This window comes from Pimephales promelas, chromosome 12 (assembly GCF_988280905.1).
Source record: "Pimephales promelas chromosome 12, fPimPro1.hap1.1, whole genome shotgun sequence".
Taxonomy (NCBI): Eukaryota; Metazoa; Chordata; class Actinopteri; order Cypriniformes; family Leuciscidae; genus Pimephales; species Pimephales promelas.
The window spans coordinates 27,260,207-27,268,296 of NC_142780.1; positions in this window are offsets into that span (position 1 = coordinate 27,260,207).

Below are 8,090 nucleotides of genomic sequence, written 5' to 3' on the forward strand. Positions count from 1 at the left end.
AAACCTGTATGAGTTTATTTTTCTGTTGAACAAAAAAGAAGATATTTTGAAGAATGTTGGTAACCACTAACCAGACAGTTGATGGCCATTGACTTTGTACATTGACATATTTTTTCCTATGTAGGTCAGTGGCTATTATCAACTGTTTGATTACCAACATTTTTCAAAATATCTTAACTGTAAAATATAAAACTGTGAACTTGAAGGTGAGTAAATGATGACAAAATTAAATTTTTTGGGGGTGAACTATCCCTGTATTTGAGCTGTAAATAAATGAATGATCTGAAATTGATCATATAGTGTCTTGCTTTTTGATATTTGACTTGTTCAGAGTCTATGTAGGGTCTATGGATCTGTAAAGGTTGAAACCCTAAATGTTATATTTATTTCTGGTATATGATGGATTGGTCTAATGGCAAGACGGGATCTCTAAAGGATGAGTGAGAGGACACTGCTCCCTTTTTAAAGCTTATAAATAATGTGCAACCCAATAAAAGATGCTTAAATAATGAATGAGGGCACTCAGATCACAAATAAACCTCAGACCAACCTGTAATGCTAAAATACAGTGCTAAAATGACACTCTGTTGCAAAGGATGCCCTGTGGATTTTGATTTTGACTCCACATCCTCATTAAAGCCTGAAGAAAATATAATGGAAAATACAGAGAACCATAAAAATAAATAAATTGGATGCTGATGTCATAAAATGTTACAAAAAATAATGTCGTTATGCAGGACCTTTTACGAGAAACCTTTTACGAGAAACCTTTTACGAGAAAGGAGTCCTTTCTAATTTTGAAATGTGCTTGTAGGAGCGGTGATATTATTTCTAGAATACCACATGATCTGTCAAAGGTTCAATAATTCCTTGATAGTATACGCACATGTTCAGTGATGCAAAGCATGCAGAACTCTGGATGGTTAAGAGAGAGAATCAACACACCTGTGTGCATTTCCGCTATCTCCTGAAACCACAATGAGACTTGGAAAATGAAACTGCAGCTATTCTTCTGTTGTTCTGAATGGCGCAGAAATATTTTAAAGAAAGATAGCAGGCAGGAGAGAGTGTCACTAAAGGTCCCTGACGTTGATGTGCTTTATAATTGATAGGTCTCCAGAGTTGAATTTCACAGCTAGCATTACAAGACCATGCAGGTTGTATCTCCTTCAGCTATTGTCGAGCAGAAGCAATCCATCTTTTGTCCAAAACATTCTCTCTAACAAATTCTAGAAGCTTTTCTTGCACCAAAATGTAAAATCTAAAACATTTATCATTAGAAAATTGAATTAACAATAGATTGGGCTTGTTTTGGAACATTCTGATGTATCTGGACTGTCTGTCGTAATGTGACACTTTATATTGCTGACACTTTGTCCCCAGAAGTGCTTTTTGCAGCTTTTCGTTTTACCTGGAATTAGGTAATACACGTTTCTTTTTCTGAGACTAACAGATTGTGCATAAAGTTTTAGTTACTTAAAAACTAAATAAATAAATAATAGCATTTGTGGTAACACTTTAGAACAGGGATGGACAATGGTCTGAGAGGGCCACTGTCCTGCGTTTAGTTTAGTTCCAAATCTAATTAAACACTCCTGAAATAATGTATTCATACTTTCTATTCAATAAAGACAGGCATCTCAAACTAACTTGGCTCTTCTTTAATGACTTATGAGCCCATCTCAGATGTGGTTAAACCTAGGTGTGTTTCTATTTTCTAAGTCCCCACTACAACAAAATATACAACAATTGTTCCTACTGTCAGTGTCAACAGGAACAAGCTTATTTATATGCTCATGATTACTAGAATGCTACAGACAGGTTCGTTTTTAATCAGTGTTGGAGTTAAACTCTGTAGGACAGTGGCCCTCCACTCTCAGACAAAAAAGGTACAAAAGCTGTCACTGGGGCTGTACCTTTTCAAAAGGCTGCATGCATATTGGTACCTTAGTGGTACATATTAGCACCTAAAATGTACATATTAGCACCTGAAATGTACATATTAGCACCTAAAATGTATATATTAACACCTATATGTTAACACCTAAAATGTACATATTAGCACCTAAAATGTACATATTAACACTTAAAATGTACATATTAGCACCTAAAATGTACATATTAGCATCTAAAATGTACATATTAACACAAAAATGTACTTATTAGCACATAAAATGTACATATTAGCACCTAAAATGGACAAAAGTTTACCTTTTGAAAAGGTACAGCCCCAGTGACAGCTTTTGTACCTTTTTTCTGAGAGTTCCCCATCCTTGCTTTAGAATAATGGTCCGTCATTAATAGGCCTACAAAACTATTTACAGGAAGAGATGAGTATTAACACTTCAACTTACTATTAAATAATATGCAACTAATACAATCCAAATCAGTTTCTGCAGATTGCCTAGTTGATTAGTGATGAATTTTATGGCCAAGTTCATATAAAAAACTACAATTTTGTTTGGGCATGTTGTGATTAATAATTCTTCAATACCTCATCTACTGTGTTAACTAAGCAATCGCACATTAAGGGATTCAATATTTATTGAATGAGATTACCCCTATTAAGAACTATTAGCTATGACAAAATTTAAAGAATTATCAATTAATTAATCACGACATTAATGTTTTTGAGACATAAGCAATTGTCTTGCCACGTTGCAGAAACTACTAATGATCTGGACCATATTAGTTACATATTAGTAATAGTAGTTAAAGTGTTAGAACTACTTATTAGTCATGCATTACTTCCTGCATAGTTACCTATTAATGACAGACAATTATTCTAAAATGTTACCGCATTTGTTATTTTATACAGCTTGCAGGCACAAAAGAAAATCAGTAAAAAATACAGATTACAAATTAAACTAGGTTAATAATTTTTTTAAATTGTTTTAAGTTCTACAATGAACAATAAAATGTACAGTACACATTTCATAAACAAGGTACAAGAGTGTTGGGGGTTATTATTGGGGGTTATTATTGTGTTATTATTATTATTACAAGTAACGCAAGTTATGTAATCAGATTACTTTTTTCAAGTAACTAGTAAAGTAACGCATTCCTTTCAAACTTACAACAACATATCTGAGTTACTTTTTCAATAGTAAACGCAACTTACTGTTTTGCCTTTTATTGACTGACACCTCTCCTGTCCCCATGTTGAGAGAAATCAGGAGTAAGGGCAAAGTGTGTGCGTTGTGTGCACTGGGTAAAACATGAGGGATATTGTAGTTCTAAATGTGAGCAGACAATAGTTACTTTTTTAAGGAGTAACGTATTGAAATGCATTACTTTTAAAAGTAACTTTGCCCAACACTGAAGCCAAATACAGAAAGAATGCTCTAAAGAGAGCATCAGCTTTTATAGCACAGTAGACTGTTATCCCATCCCAAATCCACCTGTTTTCATTTATAATCCCAATCAAGCTGGGACATTTGCTCAAGAGTCCATTCTCCATGAGATTAGCATTGCATGACCCGCTGATGTAATGAATGGAGTGAAACAACATGCTGTTGTGGTACATTCTGGAACTAAGAAGCAGCTGCTCTTTTGTATGCAACATCAGTCATATTGTTCCTTCTCATGTGCAATTTGGAATCAATTCAATCCATCAATTCAAGCGGCTGTCGGAAAAGAGAATATGAAACGGACTTAACCCTTACCCTGGTTATGTTTTCAATAATAAAGTGCTCTTGTGTTTTGCGGAGCATTTTAAAGTGGTGCAATCAGATCCTCTGTGCCTGATATTTCCTGAAAATGTTAGTGGGACAACACGTCTGAAAATGGATACAGTTCCACAACTCACTCTACACTAACATTTTACTACTTGGTCACTCAAAGGTTGACGAGGAGATTCATCAGTGTGAAGGAGATGAGGTTTCACTGAATGTTTTATTGACTAGTGTAAGGTAACAATACAAACGACAGAGAGCCAACAGTAAACTGATGGGTATTTAGCTTTATGTTTGCTATGGTGGCATGACATCTTCTCAAACGAATATGCAAATCAAGGAATATAATTAAAGCAAATGAATAAAAGTCACCTGACTTTGTATTATTTAAAAACAAATTAATGAATCAATGTAGCAACACTTAGTTAGGAATTTGAACAAACTCAAAGTCTAAAAATGTTTAGTGGAGTGGTGTGCTTTTACTTTTCAAAGCAAATAATGCATGTTGCCCTGTCCAGACTGAAACAACAAGATAATTAGGTTGGAACAGCTTTCATTATTGCGGCTACTTTTCTGTCGAATCAGCCCCCTGTGGTATGAGGATGTGGGATGGTTTGTCTTGATTGTCTGATTGTGTCAGCACAGTTGAAATGCCACTTTAAATTTGAAGGCTTTTATTTCACAATCCACATTCACTCTGGGCCGCAATAAGCCCTGTAAACCATCCCAAAAACCATGCCTTCAAACTTAAGTATATGTTTCTGTCCTGTGCAAATGGCCAATGAGACGTGGTTAGAGTTACCAAACATTTAGCTGCATTTGGATGAAGATAACGTATGAGAACTACATACACAGCCCATTGTCTCCTCAGAAGCAACACAACATTGCAATTATAATTCAAGCACCTGTGATTAAAAAAATTAAAGGAACAGTTCACCTAAAAAATTTAAATTCTGTTAGAATTTACTCCTCAAAACCTAAAAAAAAAAAATACTGGGTTAAAAACAACCCAATTTGGGTCATTTTGTCAACCCAGCACTGGTTAAAAAGGGATGTACCCAGTGCTGAGTTGTTTTGTTTTTTATGTTTTAAAATGACAAAAAAAATGAACCCAAAATGAGTTGGAAATAAAAACCAGAAATCTTCAAGTGGCACAGCAACATCTGGTCATTATACGGTTGGTCGCTTAGATCAATTTCTTATCAGCATCTGTCATGTGATTCCACTAAGACATTACACACTCATCCGTTTCTTCTCAAATCTGAAGACAAGTTGGATTCTTCTTCTATTCTCTACAGATTTTTTGTTGTTGTTGCTTTCTACACAAATGAAGACCATACAATTTAAATATTAGCTGTTTAAAAGACACCCCACTACTTATAAATTATGTCTGTATTGTGGCCTATACTTTGGTGGATAAGCCAAGGCCAGCTGTGCCCCCTTAATCTACTGAACTGTACAACAACTGTTCATCTCCACCCAAGATTATCCAGCAGAGCAATAGTGCCCATGTTGACCCACCATGGCCATGACTATCTGATGGTCAATCCACTGCTGTCCTATAAAGATGGATTTATAAAAAACAGCCAATTACACAAACTTAAAGCTGCAGTCTGTGACTTTTTTGGGTTAAAAATGATCCCAAATAATTCTTTGAGCAAGTACATAACCAGCCAGTGTTCAAAACTATCTGCTTTGCTTTTGCTCGATTCAAAACGGTAAGCTTGTAATAATGTTCTTAACTACAGTGGTAGTGGTGGATTTTCAAGTGAGATTCGAGCATGTCTTTTGCGTCAATATGTCACATCTGTATGCATAAAAAAGGAGTCTCGACTAGTAGGCTATATTGTGTGTGAGGATGGGGGAGATTTATAGCCTTTTCTTACAGGACTTGATATAATTAAACATCAATTTGATGGTGGATCCAGAAAGGTTCAAACTATATAACTAAATAACCAGTGACAACAGATTCATCTGCTGTAAAATGCAAAAGACTTCGGAGTGGCTCCAGACCCAGACCTACACTGTCAGAAAAAAAGGTACGAAAGCTGTCACTGGGGTGGTACCTTTTCAAAAAGGTACACTTTTGTACCTAAAGGGTGCATATTGGTACCATAATTGTAGAAATATGTACCATGAAGGTACCAATATGCACCCTTTAGGTACAAAAGTGTACCATGAAGGTACCAATATGCACCCTTTAGGTACAAAAGTGTACCTTTTGAAAAGATACCGCCCAAGTGACAGCTTTCGTACCTTTTTTTCTGAGAGTGTATATGCGAAAACAAGGATAAATATCGGAAGGGCATTAAATGTAGTCACACAATGCTGATGTTGTTGACATTAACAATTTGAGAACAAAGTAAAATTTGCATGGTTTGACGTGATATGATAAGCAACAAAAGTAGATGTTGCTTGTTCAGATGACATTTTCTGGTGAAAATGTCTCATGTAAATGAATTCTCATCCAAAGGCGTCATCTAACTGATCATTTTGACCATACAGTACTTCAATATTCGACACTTTAGGCACCCCGTAGCGTCAGGTACATGGCGCGATCCTAGGGCCTCATCTAACTGTCACTAAAGGTAAAGCGTCAGTTAAATGGCGCGGTTAGGTTTAGGTCTGGGGTAGGGTTAGACGCGTCATCTAACTGACGCTTTACCTTTAGTGTCAGTTACATGACGCCCAAGGATCACGTCATGTAACTGACGCTAAAGGTTGCCTAAAGCGTCAAAAATGCTTCCCATGGCGTCAGTTAGATGACGCCTTGGGATGAGAATGGGCTGCTTATGTCGGTCATACTTCCAAAAAGTAGAATCTGTGACTCTGAATGCCAGTATCCACATCAGCGCGGTGACTGACAGCCGAGGCACAACCCACATAAAATGTATAATTCAGCAAACAACTGCAATTGCAGATTTCGAACAGAGATGGCGACAAAGAGGAAAAACTACGGACTGCAGCTTTAACCTTGAAATCAATACAGCTTTTTTAGCACTCGATGGCTCGAAAAAACCCATACAAACTACAAATGTGTTCAATCACAATATAGAGGGACAAAGTCTGAGTGTGTGTCAGAACAGGGAACACTTGAACTGATCACGATAAAATAAAGTGACATTCATTCAGATGATTAGCAGTACAAAATGTCTAGTTCTTCACATGGACAATTTAGCCTGATGAGAAAAGTGACCTCAAGTCTGGCTGTTTATGTTTCCTCTTATTTTATTTCGGCAGCAGTTGAAAGCCTTAGGAGAGGCAACTGTATAAGCTGATTTCCTCTGCGGTTGTGCAAGAGCTTGGTTTAAACTGGGACAGCGGCGCTGCTTAATTCTACTTCAGAGCTGGATTAGCGTGTGTCATTACAATGATGCCACTGTAAGATTACCTGGGTTTATGAAGACCAGCATTAACTAAAAAATGGGCATTTATACTGTACATGCAAGGATTAGAAAACTACTTCACATGAAATGGCGAAATGCAGACAGATAGTTTATTGTGTTAAAAGCGTTAGGCCTACAGTACATACTCGAAAGAAAGAAATAAAAGAAAGGAAGAAAGATTGCACCATTTTGTTGTTTTCAGCCCATTCCTAGATGGATTTGCTGAAAGCCTCTTGTTTTGGCCAAGCAGAAGGATTGTGTGCTGAATACTGATCTTAAGGAATGAACGCTTACAGCAATGCTCACAAAAAGGACATTGATTTACTAAATGGCAAATGACAGCATTGAGAATTCAGCACATACTAGAGTAAATTATCTTTACTTACAAGTCTCATCAGCCAATAAATAGATGAACATGGCCTGGTTTACAAGCTGCCTCATCTTCCTGTTTTGATACAGCTTTTAAATGCTCACATTTTATTAGGGGACTAACATAATTGTCTCAGGCTTTGTTTAACAGATAGACAGCCATTCGCCCTGTGTCATACACCTGACAAACAGATGCTCTGAATGACCCATTTTGACCACTTAAATGCACTAAACTGCAATCCGTGATATGATCATCTTGCTCTTAGCTTGACTTAAATTTTGGATCATAATAAGGCTGTATAACATGTTTGTGTATGCATTTGCGATTATATATAGAACATTAATCCTGTTTTTACCTTTTCAGGTAACCTAATTATCTCTACTGGCTTAACAACAAAAACACTTAGCAGTGAATTCCTTCCTGTTGAAGTAATGAAGAAAATAATATATAAGGATAGGGGCATTTCAGACCCAAGCTTAAGCAGTATTCATTTCTATTTTTAAACTCTTAAGAAGGACTGTGATGGTTTTAAGATGACAGGTGGACATGTTTATATTGCTGCTGAGTTACATCACTTTATGGAAGTCTTATCCCCAACACCTGGGCGGCTTGCCGTTGGATCTGCAAAATGTTCCTTTTAATCTGTAGGTTAAATAATTA